This window comes from Chiloscyllium punctatum, chromosome 31 (assembly GCF_047496795.1).
Source record: "Chiloscyllium punctatum isolate Juve2018m chromosome 31, sChiPun1.3, whole genome shotgun sequence".
NCBI lineage: Eukaryota > Metazoa > Chordata > Chondrichthyes > Orectolobiformes > Hemiscylliidae > Chiloscyllium > Chiloscyllium punctatum.
The window spans coordinates 37,766,553-37,793,430 of record NC_092769.1 but is presented as its reverse complement, the minus strand read 5'-3'; positions in this window follow the sequence as shown (position 1 = coordinate 37,793,430).

Genomic DNA, 26,878 nt, shown 5'->3' with positions numbered 1-26,878 from the left:
ACCCAGGGAAGAGCAGACTGACCCCACTCAGTCAATGTAACTCACCCAGGGAAGATCAGACTGACCCCACTCTGTCAATGTAACACACCCAGGGAAGAGCAGACTGACCCCACTCTGTCAATATAACACACCCAGTGAAGAGCAGACTGAACCCACTCTGTCAATGTAACACACCCAGGGAAGAGCAGACTGAAACCACTCTGTCAATGTAACACAGACAGGTAAGAGCAGACTGAACCCACTCTGTCGATGAAACACACCCAAGGAAGAGCAGACGGAAACCACTCTTTCAATGTAACCCACCCAGGGAAGATCGTACTGAACGCACTCTGTCAATGTAACACACCCAGGGAAGAGAAGACTGACCACACTCTGTTAATATAACACACCCAGGGAAGAGCAGACAGAACCTACTCTGTCAATGTAAAACACCCAGGGAAGAGCAGACTGAACCCAATCTGTCAAAGTAACACACACAGCGAACAGCAGACTGACCACACTCTGCCAATGTTACACACCCAGTGAAGAGCAGACTGACCCCATTCTGTCAATGTAGCACACCCAGTGAAGAGCAGACTGACCACACTCAGAAAATGTATCCCGTCCAGGGAAGAGCAGACTGACCCCAATCTCTCAATGTTACCCACACAGGGAGGAGCAGACTGACCGCACTCAATCAATGTTACACACCCAGTGAAGAGCAGACAGACCCCTTTCTGTCAATGTAACACACCCATGGAAGAGCAGACGGACCCCAATCTGTCAAAGTAACACACCCAGGGAAGAGCAGACTGAACCCACTCCGTCAAAGTAACACACACAGCGAAGAGCAGACAGACCCCACTCTGTCAATGTAACACACCCAGGGAAGAGCAGACTGACCCCACTCTGTCAATGTAACACACCCAGGGAAGAGCAGACCGAACCCAATCTGTCAAAGTAAACCACCCAGAGAAGAGCAGACTGACCCCACCATGTCAGTGCAGCTCACGCAGGGAAGAGCAGACAGACCCTACACTGTCAATGTAACACACCCAGGGAAGAGCAGACTGACCCTACTCTGTCAATGTAACACACCCAGTGAAGAGCAGACTTACCTAAATCTGTCAATGAAAGACCCCCAAGGAAGAGCAGAGTGACCCCACTCTGTCAATGTAACTCACCCAGCGAAGAGGAGACTGACCCCAATCTCTCAATGTTAGCCACCCAGGGAAGATCAGACTGACCCCACTCTATCAATGTTACACACCCAGTGAAGAGCAGACTGACCCCAATCTGTCAAAGTAACACACACAGCGAAGAGTAGACTGACCAATCTCTGCCAATTTAACACACCAAGTGAAGAGCAGACTGACCCCATTCTGTCAATGTAGCACACCCAGGGAAGAGCAGACTGACCCCACTCTGTTAATGTAACACACCCAGGGAAGAGCAGACTGACGCCACTCAGTCAATGTAACACACCCAGGGAAGATCGTACTGACCCCACTCTGTCAATGTTACACACACAGTGAAGAGCAGACTGACCGCATTCTGACAATTTAACACACGCAGGGAGGAGCAGACTGAGCGCTCACTGTCAATGTAACACACCCATGGAAGAGCAGACGGACCCCAATCTGTCAATGTAACCCACTCAGGGAAGAGCAGAGGTACCCCACTCTGTCAATGTAACACACCCAGGGAAGAGCAGACAGACCCCACTCTGTCAGTGTAACACACCCAAGAAAGAGCAGACTGACCCCAATTTCTCAATGTTACCCACCCAGTGAAGAGCAGACTGACCCCATTCTGTCAAGGTAACATACCCAGCGAATAGCAGACTGACCGCAATCTCTCAATGTTACCCACACAGGGAAGATCAGACTGACCCCACTCTATCAATGTAACGCACCCAGTGAAGAGCAGACTGACCCCATCCTGTCAATGTAACACACACAGGGAAAAGCAGAATGAACCCACTCTCTCAATGTAACACACCCAGGAAAGAGCAGACAGACCCCACTCTGTCAGTGTAACACACCCAAGAAAGAGCAGACTGACCCCAATCTCTCAATGTTACCCACCCAGTGAAGAATAGACTTCCCCCATTCTGTCAAGGTAACATACCCAGCGAAGAGCAGACTGACCACAATCTCTCAATGTTAACCACACTGGGAAGATCAGACTGACCCCACTCCATCAATGTTTCGCACCCAGTGAAGAGCAGACTGACCCCATTCTGTCAATGTAACCCACCCAGGGAAAAGCAGAATGAACCCACTCTGTCAATATAACACACCCTGGGAAGAGAAGACTGACCCCACTCAGTCAATGTTACACACCCTGGGATCAGCAGACTGACCCCACTCTGTCAATATAACACACCCTGGGAAGAGAAGACTGACCCCACTCAGTCAATGTTACACACCCAGGGATGAGCAGACTGTCCCCACTCTGTCAATGTAACACACCCAGGAAAGAGCAGACTGACCCCACTCTGTCAATGTAAAACAGCCAGGGATGAGCAGACTGACCCCACTCTCTCAATGTAACACGCCCTGGGAAGAGAAGACTGACCCCACTCTGCCAATGTAACAGACCCAGGGAGGAGCAGACTGATCCCACTCCGTCAATGTAACACACACAGCGAAGAGCAGACTGACCCCACTCTGTCAATGTAACACACCCAGGGAAGATCAGACTGTCCCCTCTCTGTCAATTTAACACACCCAGGGAAGAGCAGACCGAACCCAATCTGTCAAAGTAAACCACCCAGAGAAGAGCAGACTGACCCCACCATGTCAGTGCAGCTCACGCAGAGAAGAGCAGACAGACCCTACACTGTCAATGTAACACACCCAGGGAAGAGCAGTCTGACCCCACTCTGTCAATGTAACACACCCAGTGAAGAGCAGACTTACCTAAATCTGTCAATGAAACACACCCAAGGAAGAGCAGAGTGACCCCACTCTGTCAATGTAACTCACCCAGCGAAGAGTAGACTGACCCCAATCTCTCAATGTTAGCCACCCAGGGAAGATCAGACTGAACCCACTCTATCAATGTTACACACCCAGTGAAGAGCAGACTGACCCCAATCTGTCAAAGTAACTCACACAGCGAAGAGTAGACTGACCACACTCTGCCAATGTAACACACCAAGTGAAGAGCAGACTGACCCCATTCTGTCAATGTAGCACACCCAGGCAAGAGCAGACTGACCCCACTCTGTTAATGTTACACACCCAACGAAGAGCAGACTGAAACCACTCTTTCAATGTAACCCACCCAGGGAAGATCGTACTGACCACACTCTGTCAATGTAACACACCCAGGGAAGAGCATACTGACCCCACTCTGTCAATGGAACACACCCAGAGAAGAGCAGACTGACCCCACTCTGTCAATGTATCACACCCAGCGAAGAGGTGACTGAACCCAATCTGTCAAAGTAACACACACAGCGAACAGCAGACTGACCACACTCTGCCAATGTTACACACCCAGTGAAGAGCAGACTGACCCCATTCTGTCAATGTAGCACACCCAGCGAAGAGCAGACTGACCACACTCAGAAAATGTAACCCACCCAGGGAAGAGCAGACTGACCCCACTCAATCAATGTTACACACCCAGTGAAGAGCAGACAGACCCCTTTCTGTCAATGTAACACACCCATGGAAGAGCAGACGGACCCCAATCTGTCAAAGTAACACACCCAGGGAAGAGCAGACTGATCCCACTCCGTCAATGTAACACACACAGCGAAGAGCAGACTGACCCCACTCTGTCAATGTAACACACCCAGGGAAGATCAGACTGTCCCCTCTCTGTCAATTTAACACACCCAGGGAAGAGCAGACCGAACCCAATCTGTCAAAGTAAACCACCCAGAGAAGAGCAGACTGACCCCACCATGTCAGTGCAGCTCACGCAGAGAAGAGCAGACAGACCCTACACTGTCAATGTAACACACCCAGGGAAGAGCAGTCTGACCCCACTCTGTCAATGTAACACACCCAGTGAAGAGCAGACTTACCTAAATCTGTCAATGAAACACACCCAAGGAAGAGCAGAGTGACCCCACTCTGTCAATGTAACTCACCCAGCGAAGAGTAGACTGACCCCAATCTCTCAATGTTAGCCACCCAGGGAAGATCAGACTGAACCCACTCTATCAATGTTACACACCCAGTGAAGAGCAGACTGACCCCAATCTGTCAAAGTAACTCACACAGCGAAGAGTAGACTGACCACACTCTGCCAATGTAACACACCAAGTGAAGAGCAGACTGACCCCATTCTGTCAATGTAGCACACCCAGGCAAGAGCAGACTGACCCCACTCTGTTAATGTTACACACCCAACGAAGAGCAGACTGAAACCACTCTTTCAATGTAACCCACCCAGGGAAGATCGTACTGACCACACTCTGTCAATGTAACACACACAGGGAAGAGCAGACTGACCCCACTCTGTCAATATAACACACCCAGGGAAGAGCAGACTGAACCCACTCTGTCAATGTAAAACACCCAGGGAAGAGCAGACTGAACCCACTCTGTCAATGTAACACACACAGGGAAGAGCAGACTGAACCCACTCTGTCAATGTAACACACACAGGGAAGAGCAGACTGAACCCACTCTGTCAATGTAACACACCCAGAGAAGAGCAGACTGACCCCACTCTGTCAATGTATCACACCCAGCGAAGAGGAGACTGAACCTAATCTGTCAAAGTAACACACACAGCGAACAGCAGACTGACCACACTCTGCCAATGTAACGCACCCAGTGAAGAGCAGACTGACCCCATTCTGTCAATGTAGCACACCCAGTGAAGAGCAGACTAACCACACTCAGAAAATGTAACCCACCCAGGGAAGAGCAGACTGACCCCAATCTCTCAATGTTACCCACACAGGGAGGAGCAGACTGACCCCACTCTATCAATGTAACGCACCCAGTGAAGAGCAGACTGACCCCATTCTGTCAATGTAACACACCCAGGGAAAAGCAGAATGAACCCACTCTCTCAATGTAACACACCCAGGAAAGAGCAGACAGACCCCACTCTGTCAGTGTAACACACCCAAGAAAGAGCAGACTGACCCCAATCTCTCAATGTTACCCACCCAGTGAAGAACAGACTTACCCCATTCTGTCAAGGTAACATACCCAGCGAAGAGCAGACTGACCGCAATCTCTCAATGTTAGCCACACAGGGAAGATCAGACTGACCCCACTCTATCAATGTAACACACCCAGGGAGGAGCAGACTTACCTCACTCTGTCAATGAAACACACCCAGGGAAGAGGAGACTGACCCCACTCTGTCAATGTAATACACCCAGAGAACAGCAGACTGACCCCACTTTGTTAATGTAACACACGCAGGGAACAGCAGACTGACGCCACTCTGTTAATGTAACACACCCAAGGAAGAGCAGACTGACGCCACTCTGTACATGTAACACACCCAGGGAAGAGAAGACTGACCCCACGCTGTCAATGTAAAACACCCAGGGAAGAGCAGACTGACCCCACTCAGTCAATGTAACTCACCCAGGGAAGAGCAGACTGACCCCAATCCGTCAATATTACCGACCCAGGGAAGATCAGACTGACCGCAATCTGTCAATGTAACACACCCAGGGAAGAGCAGACCGACCCCACTCTGTCAATTTAACCCACCCAGGGAAGAGCAGACTGACCCCATTCTGTCAAGGTAACATACCCAGCGAATAGCAGACTGACCGCAATCTCTCAATGTTACCCACACAGGGAAGATCAGACTGACCCCACTCTATCAATGTAACGCACCCAGTGAAGAGCAGACTGACCCCATCCTGTCAATGTAACACACACAGGGAAAAGCATAATGAACCCACTCTCTCAATGTAACACACCCAGGAAAGAGCAGACAGACCCCACTCTGTCAGTGTAACACACCCAAGAAAGAGCAGACTGACCCCAATCTCTCAATGTTACCCACCCAGTGAAGAATAGACTTCCCCCATTCTGTCAAGGTAACATACCCAGCGAAGAGCAGACTGACCACAATCTCTCAATGTTAACCACACTGGGAAGATCAGACTGACCCCACTCCATCAATGTTTCGCACCCAGTGAAGAGCAGACTGACCCCATTCTGTCAATGAAACCCACCCAGGGAAAAGCAGAATGAACCCACTCTGTCAATATAACACACCCTGGGAAGAGAAGACTGACCCCACTCAGTCAATGTTACACACCCTGGGATCAGCAGACTGACCCCACTCTGTCAATATAACACACCCTGGGAAGAGAAGACTGACCCCACTCAGTCAATGTTACACACCCAGGGATGAGCAGACTGTCCCCACTCTGTCAATGTAACACACCCAGGAAAGAGCAGACTGACCCCACTCTGTCAATGTAAAACAGCCAGGGATGAGCAGACTGACCCCACTCTCTCAATGTAACACGCCCTGGGAAGAGAAGACTGACCCCACTCTGCCAATGTAACAGACCCAGGGAGGAGCAGACTGACCCCACTCTGTCAATGTCACACACCCAGGGATGAGCAGGCTGACCCCAGTCTGTCAATGTAACACTCCCTGGGAAGAGCAGACTGACCCCACTCTGTCAATGTAACACACCCAGGGAAGAGCAGACTGACCCCACTCTGTCAATGTAACACACCCAGGGAAGAGCAGAATGAACCCACTCTGTCAATGTAACATGCCCAGGGAAGAGCAGTCTGACCCCTCTCTGCAAATATAACCCACCCAGGGAAGAGCAGACTGAACCCACTCTGTCAATGTAACACACCCAAGGAAGAGCAGACTGACCCCACTCTGTCAATTTAACACACCCAGGGAGGAGCAGACTTACCTCACTCTGTCAATGAAACACACCCAGGGAAGAGGAGAGTGACCCCACTCTGTCAATGTAATACACCCAGAGAACAGCAGACTGACCCCACTTTGTTAATGTAACACACGCAGGGAACAGCAGACTGACGCCACTCTGTTAATGTAACACACCCAGGGAAGAGCAGACTGACGCCACTCGGTAAATGTAACACACCCAGGGAAGAGAAGACTGACCCGACGCTGTCAATGTAAAACACCCATGGAAGAGCAGACTGACCCCACTCTGTCAATGTAACATACCCAGGGAAGAGCAGACTGACCCCACTCTGCAAATATAACCCACCCAGGGAAGATCAGACTGAACCCACTCTGTCAATGTAACACACCCAAGGAAGAGCAGACTGACCCCACTCTGTCAATTTAACCCACCCAGGGAAGAGCAGACAGATACAACTCTGTCAATATAACACACCCAGTGAAGAGCAGACTGAACCCACTCTGTCAATGTAACACACCCAGGGAAGAGCAGACTGAAACCACTCTGTCAATGTAACACACACAGGTAAGAGCAGACTGAACCCACTCTGTCGATGAAACACACCCAAGAAAGAGCAGACTGAAACCACTCTTTCAATGTAACCCACCCAGGGAAGATCGTACTGAACGCACTCTGTCAATGTAACACACCCAGGGAAGAGAAGACTGACCACACTCTGTTAATGTAACACACACAGGGAAGAGCAGACTGAACCCACTCTGTCAATATAACATACCCAGGGAAGAGCAGACTGAACCCACTCTGTCAATGTAAAACACCCAGGGAAGAGCAGACTGAACCCACTCTGTCAATGTAACACACACAGCGAAGTGCAGACTGTACCCACTCTGTCAATGTAACACACCCAGGGAAGAGCATACTGACCCCACTCTGTCAATGGAACACACCCAGAGAAGAGCAGACTGACCCCACTCTGTCAATGAATCACACCCAGCGAAGAGGAGACTGAACCCAATCTGTCAAAGTAACACACACAGCGAACAGCAGACTGACCACACTCTGCCAATGTTACACACCCAGTGAAGAGCAGACTGACCCCATTCTGTCAATGTAGCACACCCAGTGAAGAGCAGACTGACCACACTCAGAAAATGTAACCCACCCAGGGAAGAGCAGACTGACCCCAATCTCTCAATGTTACCCACACAGGGAGGAGCAGACTGACCCCACTCAATCAATGTTACACACCCTGGGAAGAGCAGACAGAACCCTTTCTGTCAATGTAACACACCCATGGAAGAGCAGACTGACCCCATTCTGTCAATGTAACACACCCAGGGATGAGCAGACTGACCCCACTCTGTCAATGTAACACACCCTGGGAAGAGCAGACTGACCCCACTCTGTAAATGTAACAAACACAGGGAGGAGCAGACTGACCCCACTCTGTCAATGTAACACACCCTGGGATCAGCAGACTGACCCCACTCTGTCAATATAACACACCCTGGGAAGAGAAGACTGACCCCACTCTGTCAATGTTACACACCCAGGGATGAGCAGACTGTCCCCACTCTGTCAATGTAACACACCCAGGAAAGAGCAGACTGACCCCACTCTGTCAATGTAAAACAGCCAGGGATGAGCAGACTGACCCCACTCTCTCAATGTAACACACCCTGGGAAGAGAAGACTGACCCCACTCTGTCAATGTCACACACCCAGGGATGAGCAGGCTGACCCCAGTCTGTCAATGTAACACTCCCTGGGAAGAGCAGACAGACCCCACTCTGTCAATGTAACACACCCAGGGAAGAGCAGACTGACCCCACTCTGTCAATGTAACACACCCAGGGAAGAGCAGAATGAACCCACTCTGTCAATGTAACATGCCAAGGGAAGAGCAGTCTGACCCCACTCTGCAAATATAACCCACCCAGGGAAGAGCAGACTGACCCCACTCTGTCAATGTAACACACCCAGGGAGGAGCAGACTTACCTCACTCTGTCAATGAAACACACCCAGGGAAGAGGAGACTGACCCCACTCTGTCAATGTAATACACCCAGAGAACAGCAGACTGACCCCACTTTGTTAATGTAACACACGCAGGGAACAGCAGACTGACGCCACTCTGTTAATGTAACACACCCAGGGAAGAGCAGACTGACCCGACGCTGTCAATGTAAAACACCCAGGGAAGAGCAGACTGACCCCACTCTGTCAATGTAACATACCCAGGGAAGAGCAGACAGACCCCACTCTGCAAATATAACCCACCCAGGGAAGATCAGACTGAACCCACTCTGTCAATGTAACACACACAAGGAAGAGCAGACTGACCCCACTCTGTCAATTTAACCCACCCAGGGAAGAGCAGACTGATACAACTCTGTCAATATAACACACCCAGTGAAGAGCAGACTGAACCCACTCTGTCAATGTAACACACCCAGGGAAGAGGAGACTGACCCCACTCTGTCAATGTAATACACCCAGAGAACAGCAGACTGACCCCACTTTGTTAATGTAACACACGCAGGGAACAGCAGACTGACGCCACTCTGTTAATGTAACACACCCAGGGAAGAGCAGACTGACGCCACTCGGTAAATGTAACACACCCAGGGAAGAGAAGACTGACCCGACGCTGTCAATGTAAAACACCCATGGAAGAGCAGACTGACCCCACTCTGTCAATGTAACATACCCAGGGAAGAGCAGACTGACCCCACTCTGCAAATATAACCCACCCAGGGAAGATCAGACTGAACCCACTCTGTCAATGTAACACACCCAAGGAAGAGCAGACTGACCCCACTCTGTCAATTTAACCCACCCAGGGAAGAGCAGACAGATACAACTCTGTCAATATAACACACCCAGTGAAGAGCAGACTGAACCCACTCTGTCAATGTAACACACCCAGGGAAGAGCAGACTGAAACCACTCTGTCAATGTAACACACACAGGTAAGAGCAGACTGAACCCACTCTGTCGATGAAACACACCCAAGAAAGAGCAGACTGAAACCACTCTTTCAATGTAACCCACCCAGGGAAGATCGTACTGAACGCACTCTGTCAATGTAACACACCCAGGGAAGAGAAGACTGACCACACTCTGTTAATGTAACACACACAGGGAAGAGCAGACTGAACCCACTCTGTCAATATAACATACCCAGGGAAGAGCAGACTGAACCCACTCTGTCAATGTAAAACACCCAGGGAAGAGCAGACTGAACCCACTCTGTCAATGTAACACACACAGGGAAGTGCAGACTGTACCCACTCTGTCAATGTAACACACCCAGGGAAGAGCATACTGACCCCACTCTGTCAATGGAACACACCCAGAGAAGAGCAGACTGACCCCACTCTGTCAATGTATCACACCCAGCGAAGAGGAGACTGAACCCAATCTGTCAAAGTAACACACACAGCGAACAGCAGACTGACCACACTCTGCCAATGTTACACACCCAGTGAAGAGCAGACTGACCCCATTCTGTCAATGTAGCACACCCAGTGAAGAGCAGACTGACCACACTCAGAAAATGTAACCCACCCAGGGAAGAGCAGACTGACCCCAATCTCTCAATGTTACCCACACAGGGAGGAGCAGACTGACCCCACTCAATCAATGTTACACACCTAGTGAAGAGCAGACAGAACCCTTTCTGTCAATGTAACACACCCATGGAAGAGCAGACGGACCCCAATCTGTCAAAGTAACACACCCAGGGAAGAGCAGACTGATCCCACTCTGTCAATGTAACACACCCAGGGAAGAGCAGACTGACCCCATTCTGTCAATGTAACACACCCAGGGATGAGCAGACTGACCCCACTCTGTCAATGTAACACACCCTGGGAAGAGCAGACTGACCCCACTCTGTAAATGTAACAAACACAGGGAGGAGCAGACTGACCCCACTCTGTCAATGTAACACACCCTGGGATCAGCAGACTGACCCCACTCTGTCAATATAACACACCCTGGGAAGAGAAGACTGACCCCACTCAGTCAATGTTACACACCCAGGGATGAGCAGACTGTCCCCACTCTGTCAATGTAACACACCCAGGAAAGAGCAGACTGACCCCACTCTGTCAATGTAAAACAGCCAGGGATGAGCAGACTGACCCCACTCTCTCAATGTAACACACCCTGGGAAGAGAAGACTGACCCCACTCTGTCAATGTCACACACCCAGGGATGAGCAGGCTGACCCCAGTCTGTCAATGTAACACTCCCTGGGAAGAGCAGACAGACCCCACTCTGTCAATGTAACACACCCAGGGAAGAGCAGACTGACCCCACTCTGTCAATGTAACACACCCAGGGAAGAGCAGAATGAACCCACTCTGTCAATGTAACATGCCAAGGGAAGAGCAGTCTGACCCCACTCTGCAAATATAACCCACCCAGGGAAGAGCAGACTGACCCCACACTGTCAATGTAACACACCCAGGGAGGAGCAGACTTACCTCACTCTGTCAATGAAACACACCCAGGGAAGAGGAGACTGACCCCACTCTGTCAATGTAATACACCCAGAGAACAGCAGACTGACCCCACTTTGTTAATGTAACACACGCAGGGAACAGCAGACTGACGCCACTCTGTTAATGTAACACACCCAGGGAAGAGCAGACTGACCCGACGCTGTCAATGTAAAACACCCAGGGAAGAGCAGACTGACCCCACTCTGTCAATGTAACATACCCAGGGAAGAGCAGACAGACCCCACTCTGCAAATATAACCCACCCAGGGAAAATCAGACTGAACCCACTCTGTCAATGTAACACACACAAGGAAGAGCAGACTGACCCCACTCTGTCAATTTAACCCACCCAGGGAAGAGCAGACTGATACAACTCTGTCAATATAACACACCCAGTGAAGAGCAGACTGAACCCACTCTGTCAATGTAACACACCCAGGGAAGAGCAGACTGAAACCACTCTGTCAATGTAACACACACAGGTAAGAGCAGACAGAACCCACTCTGTCGATGAAACACACCCAAGGAAGAGCAGACTGAAACCACTCTTTCAATGTAACCCACCCAGGGAAGATCGTACTGAACGCACTCTGTCAGTGTAACACACCCAGGGAAGAGGAGACTGACCACACTCTGTTAATGTAACACACACAGGGAAGAGCAGACTGAACCCACTCTGTCAATATAACATACCCAGGGAAGAGCAGACTGAACCCACTCTGTCAATGTAAAACACCCAGGGAAGAGCAGACTGAACCCACTCTGTCAATGTAACACACACAGGGAAGTGCAGACTGTACCCACTCTGTCAATGTAACACACCCAGGGAAGAGCATACTGACCCCACTCTGTCAATGGATCACACCCAGAGAAGAGCAGACTGACCCCACTCTGTCAATGTATCACACCCAGCGAAGAGGAGACTGAACCCAATCTGTCAAAGTAACACATTCAGCGAACAGCAGACTGACCACACTCTGCCAATGTTACACACCCAGTGAAGAGCAGACTGACCCCATTCTGTCAATGTAGCACACCCAGTGAAGAGCAGACTGACCACACTCAGAAAATGTAACCCACCCAGGGAAGAGCAGACTGACCCCAATCTCTCAATGTTACCCACACAGGGAGGAGCAGACTGACCCCACTCAATCAATGTTACACACCCAGTGAAGAGCAGACAGACCCCTTTCTGTCAATGTAAAACACCCATGGAAGAGCAGACGGACCCCAATCTGTCAAAGTAACACACCCAGGGAAGAGCAGACTGATCCCACTCCGTCAAAGTAACACACCCAGGGAAGAGCAGACCGAACCCAATCTGTCAAAGTAAACCACCCAGAGAAGAGCAGACTGACCCCACCATGTCAGTGCAGCTCACGCAGGGAAGAGCAGACAGACCCTACACTGTCAATGTAACACACCCAGGGAAGAGCAGACTGACCCCACTCAGTCAATGTAACACACCCAGTGAAGAGCAGACTTACCTAAATCTGTCAATGAAAGACTCCCAAGGAAGAGCAGAGTGACCCCACTCTGTCAATGTAACTCACCCAGCGAAGAGTAGACTGACCCCAATCTCTCAATGTTAGCCACCCAGGGAAGATCAGACTGACCCCAGTCTATCAATGTTACACACCCAGTGAAGAGCAGACTGACCCCAATCTGTCAAAGTAACACACACAGCGAAGAGTAGACTGACCACACTCTGCCAATGTAACACACCAAGTGAAGAGCAGACTGACCCCATTCTGTCAATGTAGCACACCCAGGGAAGAGCAGACTGACCCCACTTTGTTCATGTAACACACCCAGGGAAGAGCAGACTGACGCCACTCTGTCAATGTTACACACCCAGGGAAGAGCAGACTGACCCCACTCTGTCAATGTAACTCACCCAGGTACGAGCAGACTGACCCCACTCTGTCAATGTCACACACACAGTGAAGAGCAGACTGACCGCATTCTGTCAATGTAACACACGCAGGGAGGAGCAGACTGAGCGCTCACTGTCAACGTAACACACCCATGGAAGAGCAGACGTACCCCAATCTGTCAATGTAACCCACTCAGGGAAGAGCAGAGGTACCCCAATCTGTCAATATGACAAACCCAGGGAAGAGCTGACTGACCCCACACTGTCAATGTAACACACCCAGGGAAGAGCAGACTGACCCCACTCTGTCAATGTAACACACCCAGGTAAGAGCAGACAGACCCCACTCTGTCAGTGTAACACACCCAAGAAAGAGCAGACTGACCCCAATTTCGCAATGTTACCCACCCAGTGAAGAGCAGACTGACCCCATTCTGTCAAGGTAAGATACCCAGCGAATAGCAGACTGACCGCAATCTCTCAATGTTACCCACACAGGGAAGATCAGACTGACCCCACTCTATCAATGTAACGCACCCAGTGAAGAGCAGACTGACCCCATCCTGTCAATGTAACACACCCAGGGAAAAGCAGAATGAACACCACTCTCTCAATGTAACACACCCAGTAAAGAGCAGACAGACCCCACTCTGTCAGTGTAACACACCCAAGAAAAAACAGACTGACCCCAATCTCTCAATGTTACCCACCCAGTGAAGAAAAGACTTACCCCATTCTGTCAAGGTAACATACCCAGCGAAGAGGAGACTGACCGCAATCTCTCAATGTTAACCACACTGGGAAGATCAGACTGACCCCACTCTATCAATGTAACGCACCCAGTGAAGAGCAGACTGACCCCATTCTGTCAATGTAACCCACCCAGGGAAAAGCAGAATGAACCCACTCTGTCAATGTAAAACACCCAGGGAAGAGCAGACGGACCTCACTCTGTAAATGTGACCAACCAGCGAAGAGCAGACTGACCCAACTCGGTCAATGTTACACACCGAGTGAAGAGCAGACTGATTCGATTATGGCAATGTAACACACCCAGGGAAGAGCAGACTGACCCGACTCTGTCAATGTAACACACCCAGGGAAGAGCAGACTGACCCCACCGTATCAATGAAACACACCCAGCGAAGAGCAGGCTGTCACCACTCTGTCAATGTAACACACCCAGGGAAGAGTAGTCTGACCCCACTCTGTCAATGGAACACACCCAGCCAAGCACAGATTGTCCCCAATTTGTCAATGTAATAAAACCAGGGAAGAGCAGATTGACCCCACTCTGTCAATGTTACCCACCCAGGGAAGATCAGACTGACCCCTGTCTTTCAATGTTACATACCCAGGGAAGAGCAGACTGACCCCAATCTCTCAATGTTACCACCCAGGGAGGAGCAGACTGATCCCACTCTGTCAATGTAACACACCCAGGGAAGAGCAGACTGACCCCATTCTGTCAATGTAACACACCCAGGGATGAGCAGACTGACCCCATTCTGTCAATGTAACACACCCTGGGAAGAGCAGACTGACCCCACTCTGTAAATGTGACAAACACAGGGAGGAGCAGACTGACCCCACTCTGTCAATGTAACACACCCTGGGATCAGCAGACTGACCCCACTCTGTCAATATAACACACCCTGGGAAGAGAAGACTGACCCCACTCAGTCAATGTTACACACCCAGGGATGAGCAGACTGTCCCCACTCTGTCAATGTAACACACGCAAGAAAGAGCAGACTGACCCCACTCTGTCAATGTAAAACAGCCAGGGATGAGCAGACTGACCCCACTCTCTCAATGTAAAACAACCTGGGAAGAGAAGACTGACCCCACTCTGCCAATGTAACAGACCCAGGGAGGAGCAGACTGACCCCAGTCTGTCAATGTAACACTCCCTGGGAAGAGCAGACTGACCCCACTCTGTCAATGTAAAACAGCCAGGGATGAGCAGACTGACCCCACTCTCTCAATGTAAAACAACCTGGGAAGAGAAGACTGACCCCACTCTGTCAATGTCACACACCCAGGGATGAGCAGGCTGACCCCAGTCTGTCAATGTAACACTCCCTGGGAAGAGCAGACTGACCCCACTCTGTCAATGTAACACACCCAGGGAAGAGCAGACTGACCCCACTCTGTCAATGTAACACACCCAGGGAAGAGCAAAATGAACCCACTCTGTCAATGTAACATACCCAGGAAAGAGCAGACTGACCCCACTCTGCAAATATAACCCACCCAGGGAAAAGCAGACTGAACCCACTCTGTCAATGTAACACACCCAAGGAAGAGCAGACTGACCCCACTCTGTCAATGTTACACACCCAGAGAGGAGCAGACTTACCTCACTCTGTCAATGAAACACACCCAGGGAAGAGGAGACTGACCCCACTCTGTCAATGTAATCCATCCAGAGAACAGCAGACTGACCCCACGTTGTTAATGTAACACACGCAGGGAACAGCAGACTGACGCCACTCTGTTAATGTAACACACCCAGGGAAGAGCAGACTGACGCCACTCGGTAAATGTAACACACCCAGGGAAGAGAAGACTGACCCCACGCTGTCAATGTAAAACACCCAGGGAAGAGCAGACTCACCCCACTCAGTCAATGTAACTCACCCAGGGAAGAGCAGACTGACCCCAATCCGTCAATATAACCGACCCAGGGAAGATCAGACTGACCCCACTCTGTCAATGTATCACACCCAGCGAAGAGGAGACTGAACCCAATCTGTCAAAGTAACACACACAGCGAACAGCAGACTGGCCACACTCTGCCAATGTTACACACCCAGTGAAGAGCAGACTGACCCCATTCTGTCAATGTAGCACACCCAGTGAAGAGCAGACTGACCACACTCAGAAAATGTAACCCACCCAGGGAAGAGCAGACTGATCCCACTCCGTCAAAGTAACACACACAGCGAAGAGCAGACTGACCCCACTCTGTCAATGTAACACACCCTGGGAAGAGCAGACTGTCCCCACTCTGTCAATGTAACACACCCAGGGAAGAGCAGACCGAACCCAATCTGTCAAAGTAAACCACCCAGAGAAGAGCAGACTGACCCCACCATGTCAGTGCAGCTCACGCAGGGAAGAGCAGACAGACCCCTTTCTGTCAATGTAACACACCCATGGAAGAGCAGACTGATCCCACTCCGTCAAAGTAACACACACAGCGAAGAGCAGACTGACCCCACTCTGTCAATGTAACACACCCAGGGAAGAGCAGACTGACCCCACTCTGTCAATGGAACACACCCAGCCAAGCACAGATTGTCCCCAATTTGTCAATGTAATAAAACCAGGGAAGATCAGATTGACCCCACTCTGTCAATGTTACCTACGCAGGGAAGATCAGACAGACCGCTGTCTATCAATGTTACATACCCAGGGAAGAGCAGACTGACCCCAATCTCTCAATGTTACCACCCAGGGAAGAGCAGACTGATCCCACTCTGTCAATGTAACACACCCAGGGAAGAGCAGACTGACCCCATTCTGTCAATGTAACACACCCAGGGATGAGCAGACTGACCCCACTCTGTCAATGTAACACACCCTGGGAAGAGCAGACTGACCCCACTCTGTAAATGAAACAAACACAAGGAGGAGCAGACTGACCCCACTCTGTCAATGTAACACACCCTGGGAAGAGAAGACTGACCCCACTCTGTCAATGTTACACACCCAGGGATGAGCAGACTGTCCCCACTCTGTCAATGTAACACACCCAGGAAAGAGCAGACTGACCCCACTCTGTCAATGTAAAACAGCCAGGGATGAGCACACTGACCCCACTCTCTCAATGTAACACACCCTGGGAAGAGAAGACTGACCCCACTCTGCCAATGTAACAGACCCAGGGAGGAGCAGACTGACCCCACTCTGTCAATGTCACACACCCAGGGATGAGCAGACTGACCCCCGTCTGTCAATGTAACACTCCCTGGGAAGAGCAGACTGACCCCACTCTCTCAATGTTACCCACCCAGAGAATAGCAGACTGACCCCACTCTCTCAATGTAACCCACCCAGGGAAGAGCAGACAGAACCCACTCTGTCAATGTAACACACCCAGGGAAGAGCAGACTGACCCCACTCTGTCAATGTTACACACACAGTGAAGAGCATACTGACCCCATTCTGTCAATGTAACACACGCAGGGAGGAGCAGACTGAGCCCTCACTGTCAATGTAACACACCCATGGAAGAGCAGACGGACCCCAATCTGTCAATGTTACCCACTCAGGGAAGATCAGAGGTACCCCAATTGTCAATATAACAAACCCAGGGATGAGCTGACTGACCCCACTCTGTCAATTAACACACCCAGGTAAGAGCAGATTGACCCCAATCTGTCAATATAACACACCCAGCGAAGAGCAGACTGAACCCACACTGTCAATGTAACACACCCAGCGAAGAACAGACTGACCCCACTCTCTCAAAGTAACACAACCAGGGAAGAGCAGACTGACCTCACTGTCAATGTAACAGACCAAGAGAAGAGCAGACTGACCAAACTCTGTCAATGTTACACACCCAGCGAAGAGCAGACTGACCCCAATCTCTCAATGTTACCCACCCAGGGAAGATCAGACTGACCCCACTCAATCAATGTTACACACCCAGTGAATAGCAGACTGTCCCCATTCTGTCAATGTAACACACCCATGGAAGAGCAGACTGACCCCACTCTGTCAATGTAACACACCCAGCGAAGAGCAGACTGACCCACTCTGTCAATGTAACACACCCAGGGAAGAGCAGACTGACCCCATTCTGTCAATGTAACCCACCCAGGGAAGAGCAGACGGACCCCACTCTGTCAATGTAACACACCCAGGAAAGAGCAGACTGACCCCACTCTGTCAATGTTACACACCCAGGGAAGAGCAGACTGAACACAATCTGTCAAATTAAACCACCGAGAAAAGAGTAGACTGACCCCACCATGTCAATACAAATCACGCAGGGAAGAGCAGACAGACCCCACACTGTCAATGCAACAGGGAATAGCAGACTGACCACCCCCCCCGCCCCAACCCGGACAATGTAACACGTCCAGGTAAGAGCAGTCTGATTCCACTCTGTCAATGTAACACACCCAGGGATGAGCGGACTGACCCCACTCTGTAAATGTAACACACCCAGGGAAGAGCAGACTGACCCCACTCTGTTAATGTAACACACCCAGGGAAGAGCAGACAGAACCAAATCTGCCAATGCAACACACCCAGCGAAGAGTAGACAGACACCAATCTCTCAATGTTACGCACCCAGTGAAGAGCAGACTGACCCCATTCTGTCAATGTAACCCACCCAGGGAAAAGCAGAATGAACCCACTCTGTCAAAGTAACCCACACAGAGAAGGGCAGACTCACCCCACTCTGTCAATTTAACACACCCAGAGAAGAGCAGACTGACCCCACTCTGTCAATGTAACACACCCAGCGAAGAGCAGACTGACCCCAATCTCTCAATGTTACCCACCCAGGGAAGATCAAACTGACCCAAATCTATGAATGTTACACACCCAGTGAAGAGCAGAATGAACCCATTCTGTCAATGTAACACACCCAGCGAAGAGCAGACTGACACGACTCTGTCAATGTAACACACCCAGGGAAGAGCAGACTGAACCCACTCTGTCAATGTAACATACCCAGCGAAGAGCAGACTGACCCCACTCTGTTAACGTAACACACCCAGGGAAGAGCAGACTGAAGCCACTCTGTCACTGTAACACACCCAGGGAAGAGCAGACTGACCCCACTCTGTCAATGTAAGCCACCCAAGGTAGAGCAGACTGATCCCACTCTCTCAATGTAACACACCCAGGGAAGAGCAGACAGACCCCACTCTGTCAATGTAACACACCCAGGGAAGAGCAGACAGACCCCACTCTCTGAATGTAACCCACCCAGGGAAGAGCAGACTGAACCCACTCTGTCAATGTAACCCACCCAGGGAAGATCAGACTGACTGCATTCTGTCAATGTAACACACCCAGGGAAGAGCAGACTGACCACACTCTGTTAATGTAACACACACAGTGAAGAGCAGACTGACCCCACTCTGTCAATATAACACACCCAGGGAAGAGCAGACTGAACCCACTCTGTCAATGTAGCACACCCAGGGAAGAGCAGATTGAACCCACTCTGTCAATGTATCAGATCCAGGGAAGACCAGACTGAACCCTCTCTGTCAATGTAACACACCGAAGGAAGAGCAGACTGAACCGACTCTGTCAATGTAACACACCCAGGTTAGAGTAGACAGACCCCACTCTGTCAATTCAACAAACCCAAGAAAGAGCAGACTGACACCAATCTCTCAATGTTACCCACCCAGTGAAGAGCAGACTGACACCATTCTGTCAAGGTAACATACACAGCGAAGAGCAGACTGACCGCAATCTCTCAATGTTACCAACCCAGGGAAGATCAGACTGACCACACACTATCAATGTAACATACGCAGGGAGGAGAAGACTGAGCACTCACTGTCAATGTCACACACCCATGGATGGGCAGACGGACCCCAATCTGCTAATGTAACACACCCAGGGAAGAGCAGACTGACCCCAATCTGTCAATATAACACACCCAGGGAAGAGCAGACTGAACCCACTCTGTCAATGTAACACACCCAGCGAAGAACAGACTGACACCACTCTGTCAATGTAACAGACCCAGGGAAGAGCAGACTGACCTCACTCTGTCAATGTAACACACCCAGAGAAGAGCAGACTGACCCCACTCTGTCAATGTAACCCACCCAGCGAAGAGCAGAGTGACCCCACTCTCTCAATGTAACCCATCCAGAGAAGAGCAGACTGACCCCACACTCTAAATGTAACCAACGCTGGGAAGAGCAGACAGAACCCAATCTGTCAAAGTAACACACCCAGGGAAGAGCAGTCTGACCCCACTCTGTCAATGTTACACACTCAGGGAAGAGCAGACAGACCCCACTCTGCCAATGTAACACACCCAGTGAAGAGCAGACTGACCCCATTCTGTCAATGTAGCACACCCAGGGAAGAGCAGACGGACCCCATTCTGTCAATGTAACAACCCAGGGAAGAGCAGACTGACCACACTCTGTCAATGTAACACACCCAGGGAAGAGCAGATTAAGCCCACTCTGTCAATGTAACACACCCAGGGAAGAGGAGACTGACCCTACACTGTCACTGTGAACAACCCAAGGAAGAGTAGACTGACCCCACTCTGTCAATTTAACTTATACATGCAAGAGCAGACAGAACCCATTCTGTCAATGTAACACACCCAGGGAAGAGCAGACTGTCCCCACTCTGTCAATGTAACACACCCAGGGAAGAGAAGACTGAACCAACAGTGTTAATGTAACCCAACCAGGGAATCGCAGAATGACCTCACTCTGTCAATGTAACACACCCAGGGAATAGCAGACTGACACAACTCTGTTAATGTAACACACCCAGGGAAGAGCAGACTGACCACACTCTGTCAATGCAACACACCCAGGGAAGAGCAGACTGACCCCACTCTGTCAATGTAACACCCGCATGGAAGAGCAGACAGACCCCACTCTGTTCATGTCATCCAACATGGGAATCGAGGAATGACCTTTCTTTGTCAAAGTAACACACCCAGGGAAGAGAAGACTGACCCCACTCTGTCAATGTAACACACCCAGGGAAGAGCAGAATAACCACACTCTGTCAAGGTAACACGCGCAGGGAAGAGCAGACTGCCCCAAATCTGTTAATGTAACACACCCAGGATAGAGCAGACTGAACTCACTCTGTCAATGCAACACACCCAGGTAAGAGCAGACTGACCCCACTCTGTCAATGTAACACACCCAGGGAAGAGCAGACTGACCCCACTCTGTCAATGTAACACACCAAGGCAAGAGCAGACTGAACCAACTCTGTTAATGTAATCCAACCAGGGAATCGCAGAATGACCTCACTCTGTCAATGTAACACACCCAGGGAAGAGCAGACTGACATAACTCTGTTAATGTAACACACCCAGGGAAGAGCAGACTGACCCCACTCTCTCAATGTTACCCACCCAGAGAATAGCAGACTGACCCCACTCTCTCAATGTAACCCACCCAGGGAAGAGCAGACAGAACCCACTCTGTCAATGTAACACACCCAGGGAAGAGCAGACTGACCCCACTCTGTCAATGTTACACACACAGTGAAGAGCATACTGACCCCATTCTGTCAATGTAACACACGCAGGGAGGAGCAGACTGAGCCCTCACTGTCAATGTAACACACCCATGGAAGAGCAGACGGACCCCAATCTGTCAATGTTACCCACTCAGGGAAGATCAGAGGTACCCCAATTGTCAATATAACAAACCCAGGGATGAGCTGACTGACCCCACTCTGTCAATTAACACACCCAGGTAAGAGCAGATTGACCCCAATCTGTCAATATAACACACCCAGCGAAGAGCAGACTGAACCCACACTGTCAATGTAACACACCCAGCGAAGAACAGACTGACCCCACTCTCTCAAAGTAACACAACCAGGGAAGAGCAGACTGACCTCACTGTCAATGTAACAGACCAAGAGAAGAGCAGACTGACCAAACTCTGTCAATGTTACACACCCAGCGAAGAGCAGACTGACCCCAATCTCTCAATGTTACCCACCCAGGGAAGATCAGACTGACCCCACTCAATCAATGTTACACACCCAGTGAATAGCAGACTGTCCCCATTCTGTCAATGTAACACACCCATGGAAGAGCAGACTGACCCCACTCTGTCAATGTAACACACCCAGCGAAGAGCAGACTGACCCACTCTGTCAATGTAACACACCCAGGGAAGAGCAGACTGACCCCATTCTGTCAATGTAACCCACCCAGGGAAGAGCAGACGGACCCCACTCTGTCAATGTAACACACCCAGGAAAGAGCAGACTGACCCCACTCTGTCAATGTTACACACCCAGGGAAGAGCAGACTGAACACAATCTGTCAAATTAAACCACCGAGAAAAGAGTAGACTGACCCCACCATGTCAATACAAATCACGCAGGGAAGAGCAGACAGACCCCACACTGTCAATGCAACAGGGAATAGCAGACTGACCCCCCCCCCGCCCCAACCCGGACAATGTAACACGTCCAGGTAAGAGCAGACTGATTCCACTCTGTCAATGTAACACACCCAGGGATGAGCGGACTGACCCCACTCTGTAAATGTAACACACCCAGGGAAGAGCAGACTGACCCCACTCTGTTAATGTAACACACCCAGGGAAGAGCAGACAGAACCAAATCTGCCAATGCAACACACCCAGCGAAGAGTAGACAGACACCAATCTCTCAATGTTACGCACCCAGTGAAGAGCAGACTGACCCCATTCTGTCAATGTAACCCACCCAGGGAAAAGCAGAATGAACCCACTCTGTCAAAGTAACCCACACAGAGAAGGGCAGACTCACCCCACTCTGTCAATTTAACACACCCAGAGAAGAGCAGACTGACCCCACTCTGTCAATGTAACACACCCAGCGAAGAGCAGACTGACCCCAATCTCTCAATGTTACCCACCCAGGGAAGATCAAACTGACCCAAATCTATGAATGTTACACACCCAGTGAAGAGCAGAATGACCCCATTCTGTCAATGTAACACACCCAGCGAAGAGCAGACTGACACGACTCTGTCAATGTAACACACCCAGGGAAGAGCAGACTGAACCCACTCTGTCAATGTAACATACCCAGCGAAGAGCAGACTGACCCCACTCTGTTAACGTAACACACCCAGGGAAGAGCAGACTGAAGCCACTCTGTCACTGTAACACACCCAGGGAAGAGCAGACTGACCCCACTCTGTCAATGTAAGCCACCCAAGGTAGAGCAGACTGATCCCACTCTCTCAATGTAACACACCCAGGGAAGAGCAGACAGACCCCACTCTGTCAATGTAACACACCCAGGGAAGAGCAGACAGACCCCACTCTCTGAATGTAACCCACCCAGGGAAGAGCAGACTGAACCCACTCTGTCAATGTAACCCACCCAGGAAGATCAGACTGACTGCATTCTGTCAATGTAACACACCCAGGGAAGAGCAGACTGACCACACTCTGTTAATGTAACACACACAGTGAAGAGCAGACTGACCCCACTCTGTCAATATAACACACCCAGGGAAGAGCAGACTGAACCCACTCTGTCAATGTAGCACACCCAGGGAAGAGCAGATTGAACCCACTCTGTCAATGTATCAGATCCAGGGAAGACCAGACTGAACCCTCTCTGTCAATGTAACACACCGAAGGAAGAGCAGACTGAACCGACTCTGTCAATGTAACACACCCAGGTTAGAGTAGACAGACCCCACTCTGTCAATTCAACAAACCCAAGAAAGAGCAGACTGACACCAATCTCTCAATGTTACCCACCCAGTGAAGAGCAGACTGACACCATTCTGTCAAGGTAACATACACAGCGAAGAGCAGACTGACCGCAATCTCTCAATGTTACCAACCCAGGGAAGATCAGACTGACCACACACTATCAATGTAACATACGCAGGGAGGAGAAGACTGAGCACTCACTGTCAATGTCACACACCCATGGATGGGCAGACGGACCCCAATCTGCTAATGTAACACACCCAGGGAAGAGCAGACTGACCCCAATCTGTCAATATAACACACCCAGGGAAGAGCAGACTGAACCCACTCTGTCAATGTAACACACCCAGCGAAGAACAGACTGACACCACTCTGTCAATGTAACAGACCCAGGGAAGAGCAGACTGACCTCACTCTGTCAATGTAACACACCCAGAGAAGAGCAGACTGACCCCACTCTGTCAATGTAACCCACCCAGCGAAGAGCAGAGTGACCCCACTCTCTCAATGTAACCCATCCAGAGAAGAGCAGACTGACCCCACACTCTAAATGTAACCAACGCTGGGAAGAGCAGACAGAACCCAATCTGTCAAAGTAACACACCCAGGGAAGAGCAGTCTGACCCCACTCTGTCAATGTTACACACTCAGGGAAGAGCAGACAGACCCCACTCTGCCAATGTAACACACCCAGTGAAGAGCAGACTGACCCCATTCTGTCAATGTAGCACACCCAGGGAAGAGCAGACGGACCCCATTCTGTCAATGTAACAACCCAGGGAAGAGCAGACTGACCACACTCTGTCAATGTAACACACCCAGGGAAGAGCAGATTAAGCCCACTCTGTCAATGTAACACACCCAGGGAAGAGGAGACTGACCCTACACTGTCACTGTGAACAACCCAAGGAAGAGTAGACTGACCCCACTCTGTCAATTTAACTTATACATGCAAGAGCAGACAGAACCCATTCTGTCAATGTAACACACCCAGGGAAGAGCAGACTGTCCCCACTCTGTCAATGTAACACACCCAGGGAAGAGAAGACTGAACCAACAGTGTTAATGTAACCCAACCAGGGAATCGCAGAATGACCTCACTCTGTCAATGTAACACACCCAGGGAATAGCAGACTGACACAACTCTGTTAATGTAACACACCCAGGGAAGAGCAGACTGACCACACTCTGTCAATGCAACACACCCAGGGAAGAGCAGACTGACCCCACTCTGTCAATGTAACACCCGCATGGAAGAGCAGACAGACCCCACTCTGTTCATGTCATCCAACATGGGAATCGAGGAATGACCTTTCTTTGTCAAAGTAACACACCCAGGGAAGAGAAGACTGACCCCACTCTGTCAATGTAACACACCCAGGGAAGAGCAGAATAACCACACTCTGTCAAGGTAACACGCGCAGGGAAGAGCAGACTGCCCCAAATCTGTTAATGTAACACACCCAGGATAGAGCAGACTGAACTCACTCTGTCAATGCAACACACCCAGGTAAGAGCAGACTGACCCCACTCTGTCAATGTAACACACCCAGGGAAGAGCAGACTGACCCCACTCTGTCAATGTAACACACCCAGGCAAGAGCAGACTGAACCAACTCTGTTAATGTAATCCAACCAGGGAATCGCAGAATGACCTCACTCTGTCAATGTAACACACCCAGGGAAGAGCAGACTGACATAACTCTGTTAATGTAACACACCCAGGGAAGAGCAGACTGACCCCAATCTGTCAATTTTACCCACCCAGGGAAGAGCAGACTGACCCCACTCTGTCAATGTAACACCCGCATGGAAGAGCAGACTGACCCAACTCTGTTCATGTCATCCAACCAGGGAATCGCGGAATGAACTCACTTTGTCAAAGCAACACACCCAGGGAAAAGCAGACTGACCCCACTCTGTCAATGTAACACACTCAGGGAAGAGCAGACTGACCGCACTCTGTCAAGGTAACACGCACAGGGAAGAGCAGGCTGCCCCAACTCTGTTAATGTCACCCAACCAGGGAATCGCAGAATGACCTCACTCTGTCAATGTGACACACCCTGGGAAAAGCAGACTGACTCAACTCTGTCAATGTAACAGACCCAGGGAAGAGCAGACTGACCCCACTCTGTCAATGTAACACACCCAGGGAAGAGCAGACTGACACCACTCTGTCAATGTAACACACCCGGGGAAGAGCAGACTGACCCCAATCTGTTAATGTAAAACACCCAGGAAAGAGCAGACTGACCCCAATCTGTCAATGTAACACACCCAGGGAAGAGCAGACTGACACGGCTCTGTCAATGTAACACACCCAGGGTGGAGCAGACCGACCCCACTCTGTCAATGTAACATACCCAGGGAAGAGCAGACTGACACCACTCTGTCAATGTAACACGCGCAGGGATGGGCAGACTGACCCCACTCTGTCAATGTAACACACTCAGGGAAGAGCAGACTGACCCCATTCTGTCAATGTAACACACCCAGGGAATAGCAGACGGACCCCACTCCGTCAATGTAACACTCGCAGGGAATACCAGACTGACCCCACTCTGTCAATTTTTCACACCCAGGGAAGAGCACACTGACCCTACTCTGTCAATGAAACTCACACAGGGACGATCAGACTGACCCCACTCAGTCATTGTAACCCCCCCAGGGAAGGGCAGACAAACCCCACTCTGCCAATGTAACCCACCCACGGAAAAGTAGACTGAATCCACCCTGTCAATGTAACTCATAAATGCAAGAGCAGACTGACCCCACTCTGTCAATGTCACACACCCCGGGAAGAGCAGACTGACCCACTCGGTCAATTTAACACACCCAGGGAAGAGCAGACTGATCCCTCTCTGTCAATGCAACACACCCAGGCAAGAGCAGACTGACCCAACGCTGTCAATGTTACCCACCCAGGGAAGAGCAGACTGACCCCACTCAGTCATTGTAACTCACCCAGGGAAGAGCAGACTGACCAGAATCCGTCAATATAACCGACCCAGGGAAGATCAGACTGACCGCACTCTGTCAATGTAACACACCCAGGGAAGAGCAGACTGACCCCACTCTGTCAATGTAACACACCCAGGGAAGAGCAGACTGAACCCAATCTGTCAAAGTAAACCACCCAGAGAAGAGCAGACTGACCCCACCATGTCAATGCAACTCACGTAGGGAAGAGAAGACAGACACCACACTGTCAATGCAACACACCCAG